A 26,303-nucleotide genomic window follows, 5' to 3' on the forward strand; every position below is an offset into this window, starting at 1 on the left:
ATTCAATCTCCCAACTAGTAATTGGTCTGTTCAGATTTTCTCTTTCTTTTTGCTTCAATCTTGATAGGTTGTGTGTTTCTAAAAATGTATCCATTTCTTCTAGATTTTCCAGTTTATTCACATATAATTGTTCATAATAATCCTTTGTATTTTTTGTGGCATCAACTGTAATGTCTTCTCTTTCATTTATTTTATTTATTTGAGTCTTCTTGTTTTCTTGCTAAGTCTAGCTAAAGATCTGTTTATTTTGCTTATCATTTCTTAAAACTCTTAGTTTTATTGAACTTTTCTATTGTCTTTTTAATCTTTATTTCATGTATTTCTACTCTGATTTGTTATTTCCTTCCTTCTACTAATTTTAAGCTTAGTTTGTTTTACTCTTTTTAGTTCCTTGAGGTGTAAAGTTAGGTTGTTTATTTGAGATATTTCTTTTTTCTTAAATATAGACATTTATCACTATGAACCTCCCTTTTAGAATTGCTTTTGCAGCCTCCTCTAAGGTTTGGTATGCTGTGATTCCATTTTAATCTGCCTCAGGATACCTTTTTGTTTGTTTGTTTATCTTTTTCTTTGACCCATTGGTTTCTTAGTTTAATTGCCTCCTATTTGTAAATTTTCCAGTTTGGTTTTTTTTGGTGGGGGTGGAGAGGCAGGTCCTTGACTTCAGTTTTCTACCATTGTGATTAGAAAAAATGCTTGATATGATTTCAGTCTTCTGAAATTTATTAAGACTTGTTTTGTAGCCTAACATGCAATCTATCCTGAAGAATGTTTCATGTGCACTTGAGAAGAATGTGTATTCTGCTGCTTTGGAATGTTAAATGTGTTAGGTGCCTCTAGTCTAACGTGGTCTAACATGGCACTAGGGCCAGGCCATCAAGGACTGCTTTTTCTTGGTGGTAGCCACAAAAGCTAAGGCATCAGTCATGTGCACAAACTCCATCCAGGGAGATATTGGCAATTTGAAGTGGGCTTCAGAGATGGTGTGTCTGCTGGCTTCCCAGGTTTCCGGGGAGCTTTGCAGTCAGCCCCTAGATGTGTGAGAAATTAGAAGGCTGACCCTCAGACAGTAGCCTTTAAAGTATGCAAACAGGCCTTTTTAAGGGAAAGACCAAGAGATGGGTGTTTCTACATGGTCCCTCTGCACTGAACCCTAGAAGGAGAAGTGGTTTAAAACTGTTCCTTTGTTTGCTATAGTCCTGTGGAACTCACAAACCCAGTAGGCTATCAGAGCCAGGTGATCAAGGGGTGTGTCCCTTGAGTGGCAGCCACAAAAACCAGGACACCAGACACAAGCTCCTTCCAGAGAGACAGGTTGACCTAGAGTTGTCCAGAGGGAGACCTCAGACCAGCACCTACCTGTCTCCCCAGCCTCTAGGGGGGATCACAGTCTGTCCTAGATGTGTTCTCATTTAGAAGCCAGCACTCAGGCAGCAGGTTTTGAAGTAGATAGATAGGCCCCTTTCAGGGAAAGACTGGGACTGGGCTTTTCTGTCTGTTCTCTCTGTGCTGGGGGGTGAGTGAAAGGTGGGGTGAGCAGCCACAGTGAACCCTCAGGACTCTATTAAGAACTGTTGCTTTGTTTGCTAAGTATTGTAGATCTTGTGAATACAAGTCCCATTGGCTTTTAGAGATAGGTGTTTCGGGGGCCAGTTTCTGCAGTAGAAGCCTTAATATTCGTAGTGTTAGATGCCGAGTCCAGACCCTTTGTTCCTCAGGGAGAAGCTGGGAGTTTTGAGTCCCCCTCACCACCACCAATTATATGTTTCTGTGACGGGGGTGAGGTTTATGGTGAGAGTGTGACTCAGCCTTTCCTACCCATTTTGTTGGTATTCTGTCCTTTGTCCAGTATGTAGGAGTCATTCAACTAGTTTCTAGATTTCTTTCAGAGGGTAACATGTAGCTATAAATTTGGTGTGTCTGTGGGAGGAGGTGAGTTCAAGAACCTCCTATGTCACCATCTTGGAACAAAACTTCCAGGAGAAAACTCCTTGGCATGGGTCTTGGCAATGATATTTTGGATGTAATACCAAAAGCACAAGGAACAAAAGCAAAATAAACAAGTGGTATGACATCAAACTGAAAGGCTTCTGCACAGCAAAGGGAACCATCAACAAAACAAAAAGGCACCTTATGAAATGAGAGAAAATATTTGCAAATTACACATCTGATAAGGGGTTAATATCCAAAATGTAAAACAAATTCATAAACTCAATACCAAAATTAAAGAACAATAAACAAATAACCAGATTTAAAAATGGGTAAAGGGCCTGAACAGATATTTTTCCATAGAAGATATCCACATGGTCAATATGTATATAAAAAGGAGCTCAACATCACTAATCATCAGAGAAGTGAAAATCAAGACCACAATAATATCTCACCTCATTCCTGCTAGGATGGTATGCATTTAAAAAAAAGAAAAGGAAAGTAAAATGGTAACAAAGGTATGGAGAAAGGGAACCCTTGTACACTAAGGATGAGAATGTAAATTGATACAGCCATTATGGAAAACAGTATAAAGGTTTATCAAAAAACATAAAATGGAATTACCATATGATCCAGCAATCTCACTTCTGAGTATTTAGCCACAGGATTTGAAATCAGAATCTTGAAGAGGTACCTGCCCTCCTTGCAGCATTATTCATAATCGCCAAGATAAGGAAACAAAATAAATGTCTATTGATAAATGAAAAGAAAATGTGGCATACACACACTGCTACAGATTGAGTGTTTGTGTCCCCCTACCAAAATCCATGTGTTAAAATCCTAACCCCCAAGGTCATGGTATTGGGGGATGGAGCCTTTGGGAGGTAATTAGGTTATAAGGGCAGAGCCCTCATAGATGGGATTAATGTTCTTATAAAAGAGGCCAAAGAAAGCTCTCTTTCCCCTTCCATCATGTAAGGGCACAGAGAAAATACCTTGTGGACCAGGAAGTGGCTCCTAACCAGACACTGGATCTACCAGGGCCTTGATCATGGACTTCCCTGCTTCTACAATATTTATAAGCTACCAGTCTTTGGTATTATGTTATAGCAGCCCAAACAGACTAAGACACATAAAATGGAACATTTTCAGCCTTTAATAAAAAGAAAATCCTGCCTGACCTGTGGTGGCGCAGCGGATGGAGTGTCGGCCTAGAATGCTGACGTTGCTGGTTCGGAGCCCTGGGTTTGCCTAGTTGAGGCACATGTGGGAGTTGATGCTTCTTGCTCCTCCCCTCCCTCCCCGCACCCCACCTCTCTAAAAATAAATAAATAAATATATTAAAAAAGAAAAAGAAAGAAAATCCTTCCATTTGTGACATGATAAACATGAGGATGTTGTGTTAGGTGAAATAAACCAGGCACAGAAAGGCAAATAATGTATGATCTCACATATATGTGGAATAGTCAAACTCATACAAGCAGAGAATAGAATGGTGGTTTTCAGGGGCTGGGGAGGAGGAAATAGGGAGATGGTTGTTAAAGGGTTCAAAGCCTCAGTTATGCAAGATAAATAAGTTCTGGAGATTTAATACTCAGCATTGTGGCTCTAGCAATATTGTACTGTATATTTAAAATTTGTTAAGAGAGTAGACCTTGCCTGACCAGGCAGTGGAGCAGTGGATAGGGTGTCGGACTGGGACACGAAGGACTCAGGTTCGAAATGCCAAGGTTGCCAGCTCGAGCACAGGCTCATCTGGTTTGAGCAAGGCTTACCAGCTTGAGCCCAAGGTTGCTGGCTTGAGCAAGGGGTCACTTGGTCTGCTGTAGTCCCCTGGTCAAGGCACATATGAGAAAGCAATCAATGAACAACTAAGGTGTTGCAACAAAGAATTGATGTTTCTCATCTCTCTCCCTTCCTGCCTGCCTGTCCCTATCTGTTTCTCTCTCTGTCTCTGTCACAAAAGAGAGAGAGAGAGATAGAGAGAGAGAGAGAGAGAAGACCTTATGTTAAGTGTTCTTAACGCACACACACTCACACAAATAATAATAAAGTGTATATGAAGACCATTTGGGAGGTAATGAAAATGTCTATGGCCTTGATGATTATGATGGTTTCTCAGTGTATACTTATCCCCAAACTCCAGTTGTATACATTAAATATGTACAGCTCTTTACATGTCATACAAGCTCTTTACCTTAAGAAATAATTTTTGGAAAAATAAATGTAGTGACTTAACAACAACTATTTTTTATCTCCCTTGGCTCTTGTGGGCCAGAAATGCAGGAAGGGCTTAGCGCTATACTTCTGAGGTCTCAAGTAATGAAGTTGAATGATGGCTGGAGCTGGAACATCAGAGGACTAGAACAGTGGGGGACTAGCCAGGCATTCATATAGTCTTCTATTCATATGGTCTGAGGGCCTCTCTCTGTGATCTCTCCACATAGGTTAGCTTGAGCTTCCTAACAGCATGGCATCTTAGTGCAGTTGGGCTGCTTCTATGGCAACTGAAGTTTAAAAGAGTGAGTATTCCATCAATCCAATAATGCAGCAGGTTAAAGCTGCATTGCCATTTATGACCTGCCTAGGAAGTCATGCAAGCCCATCTGAACACAAAAGAAACTTAGACTTCATGTATTGATGGGGCAGTGGCAGTCATATTGTTGAAGAACATGTGGGATTTGGATTTGGTTACAACTGATTTTGGAGGCAAATGTTATCTAAACAATATTATGCATTTTGATCCATGAACATGGCATATTTCTCCATTTATTTTGGTCTTTAAAAATTTGTTTTCACCCTGACCAATTAGCTCAATTAGTTAGAGCATCATCCCAATATGCCAAGGTTGTGGGTTTGATTCCCTGTTGGGGCACATAAAAAAATCAACCAATGAATGCATAAATAAGTGGAACAACAAATTGATGTTTCTCTCTTTCTCTCTCTAAAAATCAATAAATAAATTTAAATTTTTTCAATTTTTTTTCTTTTTAATATTTTGTATTTTTCAGTGGAGAAATCTTGAACATTTTCTGTTACATTTATTCCCATCTATATAGTTGATGAATTTAATGCTGTTGTATGTAGGATTTTTATTTCATTTAAAATTATTTATTGCTAGCACATATGACTTTTATATTTGACCTTGTATTCTGTTAAATCACTTATTAATTCTGTTTGTACATTCTATTGAATTTCATACATGTGCAATCATGTCATCTATAAATAATGAAAGTTTACATCTTTCTTTCCAAGCTTTGTACTCTACCCATATAGACTCTACATCTACAATGTTCAATGGTGACAGTGAACATCCTTGCCTTATTCTCAGTCTTGTAGAAAGAGCGTTCATTGTTTCTCCATTAATTGCAATATAAGTGTAGGTGTTTTGAGAAATATTTCAAACAGTTTAAAGAAGTTCTTTTCTATTCCTAGTTATTTGAGAATATGTTCAATTTTATCAAGTTTTTGTCTTCATCTATTGAAGTTTTTTTCTCTGTTCTATTAATTCATGAATTACATTGATTTTTGCTATGTTAAACCAAACTTACATTCCTGGAATAAATCCCACTTTGTCACGATGTATAATCTTTTAAAATATATTTTCTGGGTTCTATTTGCCAAAATTTTATGTAAAAGTTTAACTTTATTTTAACTTAAAAGTTTAAATCTATTTTTATGAGAGATATTGGCATAACTATCAGTAGTGCCCCTTTCACTCTAAGTAGAATAAATTTAATGATCACCCTAATAAATACTGTTTTCTTAAATTTTTTGAATTTGTAACCTTCCTAAAGTTTTCTCCTGGTTCTACAATAGATTGTTCAAAGTCTTCAAAATCATAGCCCCTAACCCTGGCGGGTTGGCTCAGTGGTAGAGCGTCAGCCTGGCGTGTGGAAGTCCCAGGTTTGATTCCTGGTCAGGGTACACAGGAGAAGTGACCATCTGCTTCTCCACCCCTCCCCCTTCTCTCTCTCTTTCTTTCTCTCTCTCTCTCTCTCTTACTCATTCTTTTTTCCCCTCCATGGCTCAAGCGGTTTGAGCGAGTTGGCCCCAGGCACTGAGAATGGCTCCATGGCCTCCACCTCAGGTGCTAAAATGGCTATGTTCCTGAGCAATGGAGCAATGGCCCCAGAGCAACGCCCTCTAGTGGGCTTGCTGGGTGGATCTCAGTTGGGGCACATGCAGGAGTCTGTCTCTGCCTCTCCACCTCTCACATAAAAAAAAAATCATAGCCTGTTTTTTTCCTTCTTCTGTAAGTTTTTCCATATGTCCAGTTTTGAGATACGAACAGTAGGATTTCATTTTCTTATTTTCTTTCAAGACCAGATGTTGGTCATCAGTCAGTGTAAGTATGTTGTTGCCTTTGGCCACACTGTCAGTCCACTGTGTGATGGTCATTTTTTCAGATCCAGAGTATAAGATGACTATGAATAGTGTACAGACCAATTTTCAGTCTGTAGCAGGTGTGAACCTAAGATGTCTCCATTCACCTGAGGTAGCACATCCTCCCATTTGGTTCTCTACTCCTTTGACCAGTGGAGTCACCTGCAAAGCTGCAATTGACAGTGTGCTCTGCTATTAGAGATCTTCCTGTCACCACCCTGCCCCTTAGTGTTTAACTTGTAAATATTGCACCTCCCAGGATATAGTACAAAATTGCTGGTTCTCCTTTCTCCCATCTCTCCCCTCCCCCACTATATACACACTCTGACAAGTGATTTCCTGGGAGGTGCTACCTCCAAGTAGATATAGTATTAGCACCCTCAAAACCAGCAGTGCCTTAATAATACTGTACTGCAAATTTGAAAGTTGCTAAGAGAGTAGATTTTAAAAGTTCTCACAAGAAAAATATTTTTTTAACTATATAAGCTGACAATGTTAATTAGACTTACTGTGGAGATAATTTTGCAAGGTATGTAAATATTAAATCATTATGGTTTGAACCTGAAACCAATATGACATTATATGTCAATTATACCTCAATAAAAATATTTTAATTTTTAAAAAGCAGCACTTCCATGGCATGTGGGTACCCACCTAGTGTTCTAGTTGGCACAGACCTTGGGTTTTCTGTCTGTAACAAAAGGGGGGAAAGGGCTTCCAACTGACTTCTATTACATTAGACATAACCTGCATAGGTTTGTACCAATTCAATATGTTCCACTTTAAATTAATAAAAATGTCTCTCAGAATCTGGCTAGTTAGAAGTTTCTAGTGTCCTTTTGAATTCTTGTCTTTTCTTGTTTTCATAAATATCATAAGTTGGGAGAGTCTACCGCATATACTTTTAGCCAAATGGTATTTAAAGCCAGAAGTCATTTCTTTATGGCTACCTATTTTATATATGTGTTTAGATCTGTCATTAGAGAGAAAGGCAAGGCTCCAGAAATCTGTGAAATAGAACTGTTTGTTTTTGGTTGGGCATGAATGGTATAAAGATAATATCCATGACCCATTTACACAGGAGATGTTACTGCGTTGACTTCAGCACAAAGAGACCTTCTTTCCTGTCTCTTCCTCTGGCCCCCTCATGGCAAGTTCCCTTTCTAACCATTGGGCAACCATCTTTCCCATCAGTTGAAAACTCCTAGAATGTAGACTTCGCTTGGGGTGTTCTCTGCAAAGTGAAAACTGGGGTCACGGCTGCTTGTTTCTCAAGTATCCTTCCTCAGTTTATTCTTTTAAAAACATTTGATCAGGTAGTTAATGTTGGAAAAGTTCAACAGAAAGGGTGGTCTGGTAGGACCCACCAGAAGTAGAGGTGAGCACTTAATTAAATGACCTAATCCATAGGGGCCAAGTAGCCTTACTCTGAGTACAAGTGCCTTTATTCTTATCTTAAACAAACAGAAACACCTGTTTTTCAAAAACTGAAATTTTGAAGTTGCAGGGCTGACAGATTTTTCAAAAATATGTTGGGCAGTGGAAGTTTTATGATTTTGTTTTGGTGTTAGTTTCTGACAAGAGTGTTTGGGGTTATTAGAAGATTTAAGGAATTTTTCAAAGCTTAAGTCATTCACTCATCCATTGAATGAATATTTATTTGAATCAACTGTTTTCTAGACTGTGTTAAGTATATAAACTTCTAATGGGGGATGGTAGGCAAAACCAACAATTTTGGAAGTTCTTATGTAATTATAAACGTGTTATGGTATAATAGTTATGAATTTAGACGAAAGAAGTTTTACTTTTCCTATTTTCAAATTAAATATTGCTTACAAACCCACTGGCCCAAGTTCATGAAATCCACCCTAGTGAGCCCTGCTGTTCTTGAGCTGGTATCATTCAGGAAAACAGAGTGGGGCCTCATTCCTCAGGCTGGGTTACTCCTGCTTTGGCTGACCTTTCTCTTGACCCACATTACCCTGCAGTGGTAGCCCTTTATCCTGGAGAGTCCACTCTCTCTGTCCAAGTTTGACCATCACTATCCCCACTGAAGGGCCCAAGTTTGCAGACTTAGTGCCTGAACTCCACAGGCACCTTAGCAGTTGTCTACTGGAGGCATTACGACACCAGAGATGACATCTTGTGGTCAGGCTCACAGAATCAGCAACCTCTACCAGCCCTGATCCTTCATGGTTCCAATGCCCACTTTGACTCCTGCCCCCAACCAGGAGGCCCAGGGCCTCCACCTTTTTCTGAGGATCCTTCTACTTAACACCGCAGGACACTTGTAAGCCCAAGAGAACCTAGTGAGCGGGGGGGAGAGGGGAAGAGCATCCTATCTTCACACTGGGGTTACACAAAGTACTCTGAGATGGGGACAGAGGAAATGCTATGAGGTCGCTTAAGAAGCCTGCAGGGTACTGTCAGAGTTCATGTCTCTGTGTCTGAGGATGAGGAGCTGCCTACGGAGAGGTACTGTGGCTGAGCTGTGAAGGTGAGTAGGAGTCAACCAGGGAAGTTGTAGACTTGGTGGCATGACAGGGCATATCTGTATGTGTGTGTGTGTTCTGAGGCTGTAGTAAAGGTAAGAGGTTTATTAATAGAATTAGGAGGAAGACATTTTGATGGTGAGGACAGCTTGGTGAGTAAGGCTATTTCACTCGCCTTTAGATATTTCTTACCTTCTTTGGATTTCCAGAGACATTCCCAAGGGAACAGGTGCTGATTGTTACTTTTCAGTGAATTCTGCAAGAGCCAGGAAATTCAGAGATGTTTCCCAAATTTTAGATTGCTTAGAATGATCCACAGAATCAAATCACTAAACCTGTTCCAGACTCTTCTTTATTCTTATTTTGATCTCTTTCCAATCCTTCACCACCAGCATCCATGTGAGAACATGTTTGGAGTTGGGATTCCTGTGTGTAAAGGTCTGCACAGGTAGAACCCCTCCCAAGGGGAGGGCATACTTGTCATTCTTCATTCTCTTAGTCACTAGGTTCTCTAGCTCCTCTGTAGCTCCTTTTGGCTGTAATGAATTCAAAGAGTTATTTAAAAATTGTTCCTTTCTGTCTCTCTCTCTCCCTCCAGTTTTTTTTACAAGTTTTTAAAAATAAGAAAATGGGCCAAAATTAGAAAAATAAATAAATGAAATAAAAATAGAAAATGGCAAAGCCAGCTTTCTTTTCAGAATTCAAATGTAGAACAAATGGGGAAAGGAAGGTACCTAACCTTCCCAAGTTTTAGCCCCCACAAATAATGCACCCAACCTTTACAGCTCCAACAGCCCTTCTGCTTACACTCCATCTTCCCCAACTTGGTTCCAAGTTTTATCTATATTTCCAAGTATGCCACAGTCCATGGTTATGTAAAAAGAAAAGGCCTTCCTGGTTATTGTCATAAATTGCTTTAGCTTACTTACCCCTTCCACTAGCTAGCAAACTACAAAGAGGGTGGGGTGGAGCATGAGCTGTACCAAGTGTGATGCAATTCATGAGGACCACTCAGTCCTTACAGGAATCTGGTTGCTAACATTTTTATCATCTGCAACGATGACTCCTGACTATTATTTCCTGTGACAAATGGGGGAGGAGATACCTTTCTTTTTCATGCAAGTAGTACAAAAAACAGCAGTTTCATCAGCTGAGCTGCAGGAAGACTCCAAAGAGGCCAAAAAGCTCTGAGAGCTGAATAAGTAAGAACACAACAGGACCGTGTCTTTACTTCCTCTGTGCCAAGGTTCTGATGGTGTCCTCTTCTGGAAAGATGGCCTACAAGAGCAAAACAGTGACTTCTGTTTCACTTGTGGCAGGTACAATAGGAGGGAGGAACAAACGTTTACTGAGCCCGCTGGTGGCCAGGCCCTGGATTTGGTGTTCAGAAGGCCAGAGTTCACCTGCTTGCCCTGACACTTCCTAGCTGTGTGACCCTACACAAATCACTTAGTCTCTCTGAGTCACAGTTTACTCATCCATAAAATGGGGATACATTAATAGCTTCACCACTTATGGTTAATGTAAGGATCAAATGATATAATGATTCAGAAGCTTTTTGTAAGAGGTACCAGGAGAGGGAAATTTTGGTTATCTTATTCAGTGTGATCCAACAGCAATACCACTGAACCTGTTTTACCTAAGAGGCTCCTCCAGGGGAATTCCAAAGCCTTGCCCAACTGGACAGGCAGATCGACTGGCAGATTCCTGTGTGGCACGAGTAGGGCTGTGATAGCTGGCAGGCCAGATAGCTAGTGATACTGCAGCCAAGGATACCACAGGCAGGCACATTTGCTCTTAGATCTGGGATACAGTTTCAGGACACAGGTAAAGACTGGGTCATGGCCAGACACTGGGTCATGCTGAGCTGTTTACTACTATATTTGCAAACATGTGCCAACAAGTTTCTATGAATGCTCACAAGAAAAAATATTAAAAACCAGTGGTCCATCTCTCCTCAGCCTTTTGGCTAAGATCAAGTGTCATATCTGTTCTCATCAGTTAATAAATACCAGAGGTCCAGTTTATGAGATTAAAAAAATAAAATGACAGCATCAAGTATCTTTCAGACCAAGATAGAAGTCAAAGGATTTTTGTTGTTGTTATTAATTGAGAATGACATCCACACTAAAAGGAAAAAAAAATCAGGGGACTCATACCTGAACAGAGGCCAACTAACTTTAGATTTTTTTTATTAAAAGAAGATAAAATGTGAACATATTTTCTTAAAAGTAAAGGCAAAATATAAAATTTCACTCATTAAAATGGAGTTTAAAAATCATTTGAATGCTTAGTTCCCTGTATTGCTGGTAAACAGAGGGGGGGGGAGAGAGAGATGGGTGAAGAACAAGGACAAGAGGGAGGCAGATGAGGGGGCACCTGTGAGGCAGCACAGAGAACAAGCTAAAACAGACAGAGCACAGGGAAAGAGGAGTCCACAGAAGGGTCTAAAGCTAGCGTGGAGCTAGAGAAACTGCTCTTGCCACTTGAAGCACGGACCTCCAAATGAGCGATTGCTAACTTTGGTTTTCTGATTATTTCTCAGAACCGTCACTTCTGCTCAAGAAATAGCTCACCTACCTGTTTTTGGAATAAATGCTTCTTTCCATTAGAACTTGGAAAATTTTTGATGTATGAAGCAATGGCTTAAGTTTTAAAAATGTTCCTCCCCCAATCCTTAAGTGAGAAGAAGGGAGGCAGAGTGACAGACTCCTGCATGCACCCTGACCCGGATCCACCAGGCAAGCCTCTTACTGAGTAATGATCTGCCCATCTGGGGCCATTGCTCCATTGCTCAGCAGCCAAGCTATTTTAGTGGCCTGAGGTAAGGCCATGAAGCTATCCTCAGAGCCTGAGGCCAACTTGCTCCAACCGAGCAATGACTGTGAGAGGGTAAAAGAGAGATTGAGAGAGAGAAGGGAGAGAGGGTGGGATGGAGAAGCAGATGGTCACTTCTCCTGTGTGCCCTGACTGGGAATTGAACCCAGGATTTCCACATGCCAGGCCGACGCTCTATTGCTGAGCCAACTGGCCAGGGCTAAGAATGTTCTTTGTGTGCTCTTAGTTAGATCTTAAAATCCATTGTTTATTTTTTTTCTCTATATATATATTCCTGCAGGTGACTAATAAAAACTCAATAGATAAAAAGAAGTGCGAATGTATGGTCTCACTGGACTGGACCGCTTTGTGTCAGATCCTCAGAGAGTCAAATCTAAAAGGAATTCTTAGAAGAGATGACTCAGGAATCTTTAGGATCTTAAATTTAACAAGCAAATGTCACTTCAGATATTTGCCTCCAAAGATGTTAGTAACAGGTAAGATTTGACAGGACAGAGGATGATAACATGGATATAAATTAGTGGTCTCACCTTTCCCTTTTCCACAGCATTCATATATATACCACATCCCCATTGGGGACATTTCTCGTCACAGGTGGCTATTCTTAATCTCACACTGCTAGAAGAGTACATCAGACTCTGTGGATAGGGTCAGATGTGGGGTACAAAAGCCTCTCCCCAAAGTTTCTATGTCCAGCTGCTTTGTGAGCTACTGATACTATGGTAGTTACTCAAGAACAAGTTGTTATCAGACAGAAGTTGTTGACCCCACAAACTACGCTTTCCAGTCCTATACATGCACCAGTTCAGCCTCATCTTCCCAAACTGGGCAAACGCTACAACTGTCTATTCCATATGAGCCGACAACAGTTGCAAGTCACAGCAGTGACAGCCACCATACATTGAATGGTTTCCATGCATTGGGCTCTGATTACACCCTTAATAAACATTTCATTTCATTTTCATTAGTGACCCTAGTGCTGAGTGTTATGATTATCATCATTTTATAGATAAGGATATTGTCAATCAGAAAGGTTCAAAAAATTGTCCATTAGTACCAGAGCTAATAAGTGAACCCAGAAGCCACGAAAGTCCATCCAATTTTCACTATGCCAGAGTGCCCTTCAAGAGATCATGCCCTATAGTCTCAGGAGTCTTAGATTCCCCTGTCTGATGAAACTGCTATCCCTTTGTAGGTCTAATTTCCTAATTTTGAATGAGCTTCTGAAGGAAAAAAAAGAGTATTCCACTGTGTGGGAGGTTGGACTGAAAGGAGGGAGGAGGCAGCATGGCCATGAATATGTGAGTGCTTCTAGCCTATAATGAGCTTATTGCAAAAGGTCAAAGGTCAATTGCTCCAGCTGACCATGGTACAGGGAATGCCCCATTCCCTAGGGTAATGAATGGATAAGTCAGGGGCCCAGTCAGTCACTGTTACTTCTTAGCCTTTAAGCTATAAGTCTAAAAAAAAAAAAGTAATAATAAACAAGGGAAGTTCTTTAAGACTCCTTTAGCAATCTAGTCTGATTGATTTTTATTCAGGGAAGATGCCAAAAAATATCCACTCACTACAATTTGTTTTTTTGTAAGAAATGGAAAAGAGGGAAAACTCAAATATTTTTGCTGTCTTTCATTTGAACGTTTCTAATCCAAAGTAAACAGGGGACCTCTGTCCTTTGTGTTGGACAGTGGCAAACACAGGGCCCTTGTTGGAGGAGTATGGTATCGGCCCATCACAAGCCCCAGCGCACACTGAGGCCCCTGTGTCCAGGAGGGTGAGATGGGCCCCGGCGGCCTCTGATTCCTGCCCACACTGGTGCAGCAGCGCAAACAGTTGGTGTTCATACTTCATCTCTCCCTCCACAAAAGAGAAGCCCTCTCATCTCTCATCTCAGCAACTCTGAAACCCACCCAACTACATTCTCTTCTTTGCCTTTCTTTCTGAAACGAATCAGCTTGTTTCTTATTACAAAATTGAAACAAATTCATTGTAGAATATTTAAGTAGGGGAAGTAATGAGAAAAATTGACAAAGAATCCCTGAGATGACCCAAGTCAAAGTGTTAAGCATTTTGGTATATCTATAGCATTTATCTGTTTCTCTATGCATGTATATTATATTCATGGGGAGGGATAACATTGGGATCATACCATATGTTTCTTAGGAATGTGTTGTAAAAAATCACCAAAACAGTCAGTTGGATTAAATGTAAAGATGGTAGACTAAATATAGATGAATACAGGGTGGGCAAAAGTAGGTTTAGAGTTGTTCACATGGAAAATAATACAAGAATAAACTCTGTATTTTATGTACTCACAGCTGTAAGCCCATTTTTGTCTACTCCTGTATTTATATCAGATATTGTTAACCTGGTGCCCATGCATAAGCTTTTGAGTGCCTATAAACGCATATAACAATATGCACAATTTGGCATACTGTTGATATATAGATGTAGATCAAGATATATAGACACAGCTATATATGGAGAGAGAATCATCAGATTCTCCAGGATATATGTGATCCAAAGAGCCAACAATTTACGTACATTAATTTGGCTGGCAGAAAATAACCAATGTAGAAAACAGCCTACCACACAGCTGGTAGCAATGTTAAACTTTTTGTAGGGCAGTTTGGACACTCCGTGTGTGTGTGTATGTGTGTGTGTGTGTTGTGTGTGAGAGAGAGAGAGAGAGAGAGAGAGAGAGAAAGAGAGAGAGGGAGGGAGGGAAGGAGAGAGAAAAAGAGAGAGAGAGAGAGAGAGAGCTATTTAAAATAGCCATAAGATATTATAAAGTTAAAGTAATGCAAAAATCCTGGGAACCAAGAATATAAAAGCTTTGCAATATGATAAAGGCATTATTTCAAATCAGTAGGGGAAAAGTAGATGAAAATAATTAGCATCAAAAACTCTTCTTCGCCTGACCAGGTGGCGGCGCAGTGGATAGAGCATCGGACTGAGATGCCAAGGACCCAGGTTTGAGACCCCGAGGTCGCCAGCTTGAGTGCGGGCTCATCTGGTTTAAGCAAAAGCTCACCAGCTTGGACCCAAGGTCGCTGGCTCGAGCAAGGGGTCACTCAGTCTGCTGAAGGCCCGTGGTCAAGGCACATATGAGAAAGCAATCAATGAACAACTAAGGTGTCACAATGCACAACGAAAAACTAATGATTGATGCTTCTCATCTCTCCATTCCTGTCTATCTGTCTCTGTCTATCCCTCTCTCTGACTCTCTCTCTGTCTCTGTAAAAAAACAACAACAACCTATTCTTCAAAAGGACACACTAGATCAACTAGATTTAATAGATATCTTCAGAACCTTTCACCCTAAAGCAGCAGAATATACATTCTTTTCAAGTGCTCATGGCACATTCTCTAGGGTAGAACACATGTTAGGACACAAAACGAGTCTTAATAAATTTAAGAAGACTGAAATCATATCAAGCATCTTTTGTGACCACAATGGTATGAAACTAGAAATCAACTATAATAGAAAAACTGAAAAACACTCAAACACTTGGAAACTAAATAGCATGTTATTAAATAACAAATGGGTTAACAATGAGATCAAGGAAGAAATCAAAAATGTCCTTGAAACAAATGAAAACAAACATACAACTCAAAATTTATTGGACATAGCAAAAGCAGTCTGGAGAGGGAAGTTCATAGCACTACAAGCATACCATAAGAAGCTAGAAAAAGCTCAAATAAACAATTTAACCCTGCATCTAAAAGAACTAGAAAAAGAACAGCAAGCAAAACCCAGAAGAAGTAGAAAGAAGAAAATAATAGAGATTAGAGCAGAAATAAATGACATAGAGGCTAAAAAAAAAACAATACAGAGGATCAATAAAACCAAGAGCTCATTTTTTGAAAAGATAAACAAGATAGATAAACCTTTAACCAGACTCACCAAGAAAAAAAGAGAGAGGACTCAAATAAATAAAATTAAAAATGAGGGAGAAGTAGGCCCTGGCCGGTTGGCTGAGCAGTAGAGCATCAGCCTGGCGTGCGGAAGTCCCCGGTTCGATTCCTGGCCAGGGCACACAGGGCCATCTACTTCTCCACCTCTCCCCCTCTCCTTCCTCTTTGTCTCTCTCTTCCCCTCCTGCAGCTGAGGCTCCATTGGAGCAAAAAATGGCCTGGGCGCTGGGGATGGCTCCTTGGCCTCTGCCCCAGGCGCTAGAGTGGCTCTGGTTGCTACAGAGCGACGCCCCGGATGGGCAGAGCATCGCCCCCTGGTGGGCGTGCTGGGTGGATCCCGGTCGGGCACATGCGGGAGTCTGTCTGACTGCCTCCCCTTTTCCAGCTTCAGAAAAATACAAAAAAAAATGAGAGAGGCCCTGGCCGGTTGGCTCAGCGGTAGAGCGTCGGCCTGGCGTGCGGGGGACCCGGGTTCGATTCCCGGCCAGGGCACATAGGAGAAGCGCCCATTTGCTTCTCCACTCCCACCCCCTCCTTCCTCTCTATCTCTCTCTTCCCCTCCTGCAGCGGAGGCTCCATTGGAGCAGGGATGGCCCGGGCGCTGGGGATGGCTCCTTGGCCTCTGCCCCAGGCGCTAGAGTGGCTCTGGTCACGGCAGAGCGACGCCCCGGAGGGGCAGAGCATCGCCCCCTGGTGGGCAGAGCTTCGCCCCTGGTGGGCGTGCCGGGTGGATCCCAGTCGGGCGCATGCGGGAGTCTGTCTGACTGTCTCTCCCCGTTTCCAGCTTCAGAAAAATACAAAAAATAATAATAATAATAATAAAAAATGAGAGAGAAGTAACAACTGACACAGCAGAAATACAAAAGATTGTAAAAAAAAAATACTATAAAGAACTGTATGCCATAAAATTAGACAATCTAGGCAAAATGGACAAATTCCTCGAAACATATAATCTTTCAAAAACAAATAAGGAAGAATCAGAAAACCTAAGCAGACCGATTTCATCAAATGAGATTAAAACAGTTATCAAAAAACTTCCAACAAACCAAAGTCCTGGGCCAGATGTCTTCACAGGTGAATTTTACCAAATATTCAAAGAAGAACTAACTCCTATCCTTCTCAAGCTATTTCAAAAAATTCAAGAGGAGGGAATACTTCCAAACTCCTTTTATGAGGCAAGCATAATATTAATTCCAAAACCAGGCAAAGACAACACAAAGAAAGAAAATTATAGGCCAATATCCCTGATGAACTTAGATGCTAAAATTCTCAACAAAATATTAGCAAACCAGATCCAAAATACATGAAAAAAATCATACATCATGATCAGGTGGGATTTATTCTGGGGAGACAAGGCTGGTACAATATTCGCAAATCAATCAGTGTGACTCAACACATAAACAAAAGGAAGGATAAAAATCACATGATAATATCAATAGATGCAGAAAAAACATTTTATAAAATCCAGCACCCATTTATGATCAAAACTCTCAGCAAAGTGGGGATACAGGGATTATACTTCAACATGATAACGGCCATCTATGACAAACCAACAGCCAACATCATACTCAATGGGCACAAGTTAAAAGCAATCTCCTTAAGATCAGGAACAAGGCAGGGGTGTCCCCTTTCACCACTCTTATTCAACATAATTCTGGAAGTCCTAGCCACAGCAATCAGACAAGAACAGATAAAAGGCATCCAAATTGGAAAAGAAGAAGTAAAACTATCATTATTTGCTGATGATATGATACTGTACACAGAAAACTCTAAATTCTCAGTCAAAAAACTACTGGACCTGATAACTAAATTCAGCAAGGTGGCAGGATATAAAATCAATATTCAGAAATCAGTGGCATTTTTATACACCAACAATGAACTGTCTGAAAGAGAAATTAAGAAAACAATTCCCTTCACTATTGCAACCAAAAAAATATAAAGTACCTAGGAATAAATTTAACCAAAGAGGTTAAAGACTTGTACTCAGAAAATTACAAAACATTGATAAAGGAAATCAAGGAAGATACAAACAAGTGGAAGCATATACCATATTCATGGATAGGAAGAATAAACATCATTAAAATGTCTATATTATCCAAAGCAATTTATAAATTCAATGCAATTCCTATTAAAATACCAATGACATACTTCAAAGATATAGAACAAATATTCCAAAAATTTATATGGAACCAAAAAAGAACATGAATAGCCACAGCAATCTTGAAAAAGAAGAATAAAGTGGGGGGTATCACACTTCCTGACATCAAGTTATACTACAAGGCCATTGTACTCAAAACAGCTTGGTACTGGCAAAAAAACAGGCATACAGATCAATGGAACAGAACAGAGAACCCAGAAATAAACCCACACCTGTATGGACAATTGATATTTGACAAAGGAGGTAAGAGCATACAATGGAGTAAAGACAGTCTCTTTAACAAATGGTGTTGGGAAAATTGGACAGGTACTTGCAAAAAAATGAAACTGGATCACCAACTTACACCATTCACATCAATAAACTCAAAATGGATTAAAGACTTAAAGGTAAGTCATGAAATATCTTGGAAGAAAACATAGGCAGTAAACTCTCCGATATCTCCCATAGCAATATTTTTGCTGATTTATCTCCACAGGCGAGTGAAATAAAAGACAGGATGAACAAATGGGACTATATGAAACTAAAAAGCTTTTGCACAGCAAAAGACCATTAACAAAATAAAAAAACAACCCACACAATGAGAGAGTATATTCGCCAATATGTCTGATAAGGGGTTAATAACCAAAATTTATAAAGAACTTGTAAAACTCAACACCAGAAAGGTAAACAATCCAATCAAAAAATGGGCAAAAGAAATGAATAAACACTTCTCCAAAGAGGACATACAGATGGCCAATAGCATATGAAAAAATGTTCAACGTCACTAATCATTAGAGAAATGCAAATTAAAACCACAATGAGACACCACCTCACACCTGTCAGAATGGCACTCATTAACAAAACAACACATAATAAGTGCTGGCAAGGGTGTGGAGAAAAGGGAACCCTCCTACACTGCTGGTGGGAATGCAGACTGGTGCAGCCACTGTGGAAAACAGTATGGAGATTCCTCAAAAAATTAAAAATGGAACTGCCCTTTGACCTAGCTATCCCACTTTTAGGAATATATCCTAAGAATACCAAGTCACTGATTCAAAAGAAGAAATGTACCTCCATGCTTATTGCAGCATTGTTTACAATAGCCAAGATCTGGAAAGAGCCCAAGTGTCCTTCAATGGATGAATGGATTAAAAAGCTGTGGTGCATATACACAATAGGATTCTATGGGGCCGTGAGGAAGAAGGAAATTTTACTTTTCATGGTAAAGTTTCCAGGTAATGGATGGACCTGGAAACTATCATGCTAAGTGAAATAAGCCAGGCAGAGAAAGAAAAATATCATATGACCTCACTTATTTGAGGAATCCAATGAACAATGTGAACTGAGGAACAGAACAGAGGCAGAGGCGGGACCAAAGGGACCGGAGGGAAAGTGGAAGAGAAGATGAGATCAGAGAAGGGAAAGAGATCAGTGAAATTATTTATACATAAAACAGCATTATAGAGAACAGGACAGCAAATCCTGGAGGGAAGGGGGGAAGACATTGGAAGGAGGGGGCAGAGGGAAACATGGGGGTGGGGGGAGATATATTCGGTGGACACTTGAATCTATGTAAACACAATAAATTAATATCATAAATTTAAAAACAAACAAATAAAAAACCTCTTCTTCACCATCAAATCAAATTTATGGAGAAGGTTAGAAAACAGTGGTTAGATTAGCATCCTTGTTTGGGTCCTGTCTCTAATAGGATTGCTTCTAATATTTTCACATGAAGAATTTTATTGATGCTAATTGACATAGGTGCTCCCTACATTAATGAAATAGTGTATTTCTAGTTAACTAAGAACTTTTCCTACAACTATAGGGATAATTAAGTTTTATCTTTGATTTTAAAATGTTAAAATCATTTTTGTAATTATGTGTGGGATGGATGTTACCTAGATTTATTGTGATAATAATTTTATAATATATATAATAACTAATCATTTGTTGTACATCTGAAACTAGTATGTTATATATGCCAATTATATTTTCATTTTTAAAATGTAATTATTTAATATTATTTAATAAAATACTACCCAAATTAGCAGAGAAAGCTTGACTTGGTCATAGTATATTATGTTTAATAATATTTTGGATTTGATTTGCTAGCATTTTGTTTACGTTTTTCTCTATTCTCTTAAGTTTGGTCTTTGGTTTTCACTTATTGTTTTTGCTACTTTTGTTAGTTTGAGATATCAGGGTTGCTTCAATGGGAAAAACTGAACTGGGATATTTTTTATTCTTTTTTATGTTCTGGAATATTTTAAACAGCAAGAACATTAAATTCCTTAAGGACTAAAAGAAATTTACTTTATAACTCTGTGGAACAGGCATCTTTTATGGAGTAATTATATTATATTTAACAACTTTTCCATTATTTTCTGATTATTAATCTTTTCAAGTTTCTAATTTTTTAATGTTTATTTTATTGATTTTAAAGAGAGAGGAAGGGGAAGAGAAAGATTGAGAAAGGAACATCAATCTGTTCCTGTTTGTGCCCTTATCAGGGACCGAACCAGCAACCTCTGTGCTTCAGTATGGTGCTTTAACTAATCAAGCTATCTGGCTAGGGCTCAAGTTTCTACTTCTTTTTAAGTCAAGTTGGCAAGTGTATTTTTCTAGAAAATTTATTCATTTTAATGAAAATTTTCAAATTTAACATTGAGTTATGCATACTTTCTTATTAAAAATATATTTTTTTCACATGTTCTGTCCTGCTTCTCATTCCCAACACTGTACACTTAAATTTTTTTCTTCACTCTTCATGATTAATCTTACCATTTTTATTATTCTTTTCAAAGACATTCTTTCACTTACTCTTTGATTTTTGCCTTTGCTAAGCCATTATGTTTTGCTTTGTGACTCCACATTTCTGCTTTCCTTGGATTATTTTTGCTTTCAATTAAAGTTAAGTTGTCACTTCATTTTGTCTTATTATTTCTAAATAATAAAATAAAATTTGTGGCTAAAATTTTTTTAATATGTTTGGCTGAATCCCAAACATTTTGACTTGAAAAGAATGTATTTATATTTGTATAGTAGGAAATCTTCATTTGTATATATTAATTATATTTCTCAAATGTATCATAACTTTAATAAATATTTATACTTCTGAGGTGTTACAGAGAAATGCTCAATGTATCCATTATCTATTGCTGTATAACAAAACACCCCAAAATTGAATGGTTTAAAACAATGATATTTTACTATTCCTCATGATCTTGTGAGTTGGATGGATTTACTGTAATAACCGAATTCAACTGGTGGATTAGATGGGGACTGGGTTCAGGAATGGTGGCTTGTCTCTGCTTCATATGGCCTCTTTTCTTCTGGTAGATTGGGCTTCTGCTCAAGATGGCAGAAACATTCCAAGAGGACAAACCCTAATGCACAATGGCTTTGAAGTCCCTGCTTGTATCATTTGGTTTACCGAAGTTTCACTGAACTATAAGCAAGATACACGGCCAAACCCAGACCCAATGTGGGAGGGAAATACCCAAGCACAGGGTAACAGGAAGTAGGCTTCCTTGGGGGTTACCATTAATGTGACAATGTACCGCACAAAGGGATCATAATTTGGCCTCGTAGTTTACTTCATATTCCTAACAGTTTTGACCAAAATGACCATTTATATAATTATATATTAATTTTTTTGCTCAAACTTGCTTTCTCATAATTATATTACCTCATCAGATTTCTTCTGATTTGCATTTGTAGGGTAATTATGTTTGCTGTTTATATCACTGTTTCTTAAAAGCCTCTACTTGGATTTTGTATTTTTAAAGGGGAGTTAAAACTATAGGTGCTAGTAATTCTGTTTAAAGTAGGAATAGTAACAGTGTAGTTCTTTCTTTAAAATTTTTATTAATTTTAATTTATTGCGTTAACATGGATTCAAGTGTCCCACTCAATATAACTCCCTCACCCCCACCCCCTACTCACCATTACACCCCCTTTGCCCCCCCCTCCTCCTGACTCCCTCCCCCTTTCCCTCCGGGATTTGCTGTCCTGTTATCTGTATCTATGTGTTATGTATAAATATATATAATTTCACTAATCCCTTTACCTTCTCTGATCCCATCCCCTCATCCCCCTTCCCTCTGACTGCTGTCCCTCTGGTCCCTGTGACTCCGCCTCTGCCTCCATTCTGTTCCTCAGTTCACTGTGTTCATTAGATTCCACATATAAGTGAGATCATATGATATTTGTCTTTCTCTGCCTGGCTTATTTTATGGGTTGGGGAATAAGTTCGTAGCGTTTTTACCGAAGACTTTTATTTAAACAAAAAACAATAATTATATCAATAAGTTAATCAATTATATATTCGCCGTTGCTGTTTACAACCTCTTCCCACCTCTCGACCAATTTGTTGATGCCGTTCCGCCAAAAATCGCCTGGTCTGGTGTCAAAGAAGTTGTTGAGCCAGTTTTTAAAGACCTCTTTGTTATCTAAGGTAACACTCTTCATATGGTTTGACAGGGAGCGGAAAAGATGGTAATTGGTCAGTGCAAGGTCCGGAGAATACAGCGGATGCTGAAGGTCCTCCCATTCGAGCTCTTGGAGTGCGGCTTTGAAAACTTGTGCAACACGGGGCCTGGCGTTGTCGTGAAGGAGTATGGTTTGACCATGTCAATCAGGTCTTTTCAGTCGAATAGCCTCATTCATGCGGTGTAGCTGGGCAATGTAGAGCTCCTTGTTGACCGTGGCATTCTTTTCGAGCATTTCCCAGTTCTTCATCGAATTCAGAAGGCCTTCCGCTGCGGCACGTGTCATCAACGTCAAAGTCGCCATTTTTGAACTTTGCAAACCATTTCCGTGCTGTAGACTCGCCTATGACACCTTCTCCATACATGTCACAAATGTCCCGGGCTGCTTCGGCAGCTTTTTGACCTCGATGAAAAGCAAAGAAGAGCAGGTGTCGAAAATGTTGATTTTTGCCTCCTGGGTATTCCATTTCTAAGCCTCAAAACTAATAAAAAATTAAATAACTCAAAAATACAATTAACATAGTTTTGTAGAGCAGAAAGAGTTTTATCGAATGAATACTTACCCTTTGCCAAACAGCAAACAAATCGTTGTAAAATAAAAGAAAATATAAAAACTCTACGAACTTATTCCCCAACCCAATACTTAGAATAATAATCTTCAGGTCCATTCATGCCATCGCAAAAAATAAGATTTCCTTCTTTTTCATGGTCACATAGTATTCCATTGTGTATATGTACCAGTTTTTTAATCTACTTGTCAACTGATGGACACTTGGGCTGTTTCCAGATCTTGGCTATTGTCATTTGTGCTTACTTCTACCATCTGATCATATCTGTTTTCTGGCTTTTACATTTTTTGGACTTTTTCTTTTATTCTCTTTTTGCTAACATTATCTGTCTATGTCTCTATGTCTCTATCTATCTACCTATCAATCTCTCTGTCTGTCTGTCTATCTACCCATAATCTATATCTGTTTCTATTTACTGTCTTTTATTCTCAAGAAATATAGATGTATTCTATTTTACTTCAATTACTAGTTATATTTAAATTTTCAAAATAATTTTTATATCTATCAAAGAAAAGAATTTTAAGTAGCTATTAATTCTTTTTAATTAAAGATGACAAAACAAGCAACTTTTTTTTCCCCTTCTCCTATGCCATCCTGTCCTCCCAGTTTCTATAACAATAATCTGGGTTTTTAGATTCAGATTATTATTATGATTGAATCCCAGCTCCTAATTCCTGTATTTGTGCTTTCTTTCAAGAATTATCTTAATATCCAACCATCCCTTCTGCCTCACATTATCAGAATACCTGACCAACAGTGGCTCAGACGTTAAGGACATTTAATTATACCACATATATAAAAGGGTGAGTAAAGGGAGGCGGGTCCAGGGTTGGTTCAGCAGCTCTTCAATACGCTTCAGGGTCCTCAGTGGGCATCTCTCAGATTCTTTTGGCCTTTTCGTGGTCAAAAGATGGATGCCATACTCCAGATATTTCATCCTTAGGCAACCATCTTCAAGGCAGGAAGAAAAGTCAACCTACCTCACTTCCTATCTTTATCAAAAAGCGAGTTCTTCCCCAAGAAGTCTAACAGGAGACTTTCCTTGGCAGTTCATTGGCCGGAACTTAGTCACATGCCCAGCCCTAGGCCAATCATCACCAAGACAAGTAATTGCCTTGCTTTATCTTCCGGGTCAGGGCATGTTGTCAGTCACACAAAATTGGCATTCTGTTAGTAGCAAGAAAAGGACATTTTTTGGCTCAGCGGTAGAGCGTCGGCCTGGCGTGCGGGGGACCCGGGTTCGATTCCCGGCCAGGGCACATAGGAGAAGCGCCCATTTGCTTCTCCACCCCCCCCCCTTCCTCTCTGTCTCTCTCTTCCCCTCCCGCAGCCAAGGCTCCATTGGAGCAAAGATGGCCCGGGCGCTGGGGATGGCTCCTTGGCCTCTGCCCCAGGCGCTAGAGTGGCTCTGGTCGCGGCAGAGCGACGCCCCAGAGGGGCAGAGCATCGCCCCCTGTGGGCAGAGCGTCGCCCCTGGTGGGCGTGCCGGGTGGATCCCGGTCGGGCGCATGCGGGAGTCTGTCTGACTGTCTCTCCCCGTTTCCAGCTTCAGAAAAATACAAAAAAAAAAAAAGAAAGAAAGAAAAGGACATTTTCATCCAACTGGCATCCAACGAGTGCCAAAATATATAAAAAATCAGGAGTAAGCAGTTAAATTTTACTGCTTTTATTAATTCACTGACATTTCTTTTATGCTATTTTTTTTACATTATTGAATTTATTTGCTTGGCTGGAATATTTTCTGTGGCGTCTTTTTTCAGTTGGGGTGGTACATGTATTGCTTCCTTTTTAATAGCTGCTTGTCTAAAATAGCTTAATATGAAACAGAATTTTAAGTCATATTCCTTTCTCCTCAAAATCACATGGATATTGCCATGTTGTCTTTGGCATTTATGTGACAAATATCAATGTGATATTTTCTCTCACAGGTAACTTGATACTTCTGCTGGAATAGCTCCATGAAGCAGAGAACACCCTACTGGTCCATTGTTGCATCTCTAGTGCCTAACCCAGTGCCTCAAACATAACAAGCTTGTCATGAGCCAGTTGTCTGTGGAGACTCCCAAAGAGCAGAGTTTTGTCCTCACATTAAAGAATTTTTTGTTCCTACCTGCTCTAAGCACATAAAGCTAGCTAGGAGCTAGTGTGGCAGCCCTCACCATCATGGCCCCTTGGCATGATCTGTCTATGCTCGCTATCAAATGTGAGTACCCCATGGGGTTTCTCTCCTGTGTGTATCCAGCACCTGGGCACTTCCTGGATGCTTTGAGAAGATGGACATTTGCCCTTCCTGGCTTTCTTGTCATTTTTGTCTACAGCCCTTGTCACAACCAAACTTGGATTTGATGGGAAGGGGGGGGTACCATCACAAATTTTTTTTTTCTGTGAGGTGAAGGGTTGTCTAACCCTTCTCTCAAACTGGTCGTATCTGCATCAAGTTGCACAGAAATTCCTTAAAATGTCTGGTATGTGGGTGGAATTCCCCCCCCCCCCCCCCCCCCCGTTTTCAACAGTAACAGATCTTCCCCTATTACTATTTTATTTTTATTTTTGGCTGTTTCAATGGGACTTTGGAAGAAAGGCAGGATGGGAAGTTCAGTGCACTGGTCTGAATGTCTGTCACAGAATGGAAGTTTTCCTCCCACTTTTCATGGACCTTTAGACAAAGTCCTCTTCCCCTTACAGACCTCTGAAATCTGCAACCTCCTCCTCTCACCACTATCCCGCTTGTTGGGGAACAAGAGCGTTTTCTCCTCTGTCAGCTCTATGGTCCTTTCTGGGGTCCCTATTAAAACTGTTTTGGATATCCTAGTTTTGTCTTTGTCTCATAACTTATCTCTCATCATTTTTTTCCCCTTTTCCTCCGAGTTGGGGAGTATTTTGAGTATATCAGATTGATTGACTCATCACTGAAAAAAAATTATTAAGCCTCCTCTGCAGCTTTCAACTTTCTTTGATTTCTCCTTCCTCAATTCTTTATATTTTTCTTTTCTTGTCCATCCTTTGCTTTGCTCAATCATCACTACCCTGTTTCCAACAACATCATTAGTTTTACTTGCCTAAGGATTTCTAGGCATTTGATTTGGGTCTTTCCCTTGGAACTCCTGAGAAATTTGGTGGGCAATCTTCCCAGCCTTCAGAATGGTGTGGCCCTATGGTTGAGGCTGCCAGGAGGCCAGCAGCAAAGACAGTAAGGACATAATTGAATGCACAGCTCTTCCTCCTCCAAATGTGCTTACTGGAAAGGTTTGACATGAGCTGTGCTGAATCTTCTGGGTACCTCTACTGCATCCAGTCATCTAGATAGTTCACAAGCTATATGAGAAGATAATACTTCCAGTTGCAGCAACCATCTGGTAAGGCCAAGTCTTATGAGACTCGATCTAGTGCCTGGACATCTTAGAGCTGCTTGGACGATGACACCATCAACCTCCAGACCTTAATATTGGGCTTTAGAGCCATCCTGTGATACCCTTTAGAAGGAAGGATTCAAGCTTAATACACAACTTCAATGTGCATTCCCAAGGCAGATCCGAGCGCT

At 39.8% G+C, this 26,303-nt stretch overlaps 1 long non-coding RNA gene and 1 pseudogene across 2 annotated transcripts in view; one reads left to right on the plus strand and one right to left on the minus strand.

The window, feature by feature from the left end:
* The window catches only part of LOC136400811 (uncharacterized), a 38,060-nt gene that overhangs the window by 7,188 nt on the left and 4,569 nt on the right, over positions 1-26,303 (minus strand). For both annotated transcript variants that reach the window (XR_010750400.1, XR_010750399.1), the window contains exon 2: positions 9,000-9,063. This is a non-coding gene — a long non-coding RNA (uncharacterized lncRNA). The remainder of the gene's footprint in view (positions 1-8,999; positions 9,064-26,303) is intronic.
* LOC136401790 (U2 spliceosomal RNA) lies at positions 10,757-10,874 on the plus strand (annotated as a pseudogene).

The sequence above is a fragment of the Saccopteryx leptura genome, chromosome 3 (genome assembly GCF_036850995.1).
Source record: "Saccopteryx leptura isolate mSacLep1 chromosome 3, mSacLep1_pri_phased_curated, whole genome shotgun sequence".
NCBI classification, from domain to species: domain Eukaryota; kingdom Metazoa; phylum Chordata; class Mammalia; order Chiroptera; family Emballonuridae; genus Saccopteryx; species Saccopteryx leptura.